Raw genomic sequence first — 918 nt, 5'->3', positions numbered from 1 at the left:
TTGGTAGGTAGACTCCTAAATATTTTATAATGTTTACAGTAGCTTTAAATGGAATTTCTCTTTCTATCTCTTGCTTTTGGGCTTTGTTGGTAATTTATAGACATGCTGCTGATGTATGGGTTTATTTTATAGCCTGCAATTTTGCTAAAGTTGTTTATTATTTCAAATAGCTTTTTACTTGATTCTCTGGGATTCCCTAAGTATATCATGATATCATCTGCAAAGAGTAATAGTTTTGTTTCTTCTTTGCCTATTCTAATACCTTCAATTTCTTTTTCTAAAAATATGGAATGCTTCATTTATTTGAGTGTCATCCTTCTACAGGGGCCATGTTTATCTCTGTATCATTCTAATTTTAGTATATGTACTGCTAAAGCGAGCACAAAACATAATTCTTGATGACTGATGATGACCCAGGATGCAGTGGGAGACCTTGGCCTTTTCTTTGTTATATTGCCATGAAAACCAGAAAGTCAGCAAGATAATTTCAATGTCATGCAATAGAGTCCCACAGATCATGTGGTATGGTCAGTGGTTACCCAATCAGATTTTTAATTTAGGCTATTATTGGGGGAAAATGGGATTTGATGGTTCCATAGTTTTAAAAGAGAATATAACTGAATATAGTAAAACATCACAAGTATTAAATATCCACTTGCTAATTAATCATGTACTTTTGCCATTAAAAACTCACTCTGAAGAGATGGTAAGGTAGGGATATTTCTACATTTATATCACAAATATTATGTTATCTTTTTTTATTTTTATCTTCTACATTTAATTTTTTTATACAAATTTATTTATTTTTTAATTTTCAACATTTACTTCCACAAGATTTTCAATTCCAAATTTTCATCCCATCTTGCCCCTCCCCCCACCCCAAGATGGTATGCATTCTGAATACCCCTTCCCCTAGTC

The 918-nt window shown here is 32.1% G+C and overlaps 1 non-coding gene across 1 annotated transcript; it reads right to left on the bottom strand.

Moving 5' to 3' along the window:
• Positions 1 to 279: 279 nt before the first annotated feature.
• On the bottom strand, positions 280 to 383 carry LOC144458018 (U6 spliceosomal RNA). The gene has a single exon (XR_013487581.1). It is a non-coding gene; the product is annotated as a U6 spliceosomal RNA (small nuclear RNA).
• Between the last annotated feature and the right edge of the window lie 535 nt (positions 384 to 918).

The sequence above is a fragment of the Phascolarctos cinereus genome, unplaced genomic scaffold (genome assembly GCF_003287225.1).
Source record: "Phascolarctos cinereus isolate Bilbo 61053 unplaced genomic scaffold, phaCin_HiC Scaffold_5;HRSCAF=322, whole genome shotgun sequence".
NCBI lineage: Eukaryota > Metazoa > Chordata > Mammalia > Diprotodontia > Phascolarctidae > Phascolarctos > Phascolarctos cinereus.
Note: the sequence above shows the minus strand (reverse complement) of the source record. Positions and strands in the feature narration are given on the sequence as shown.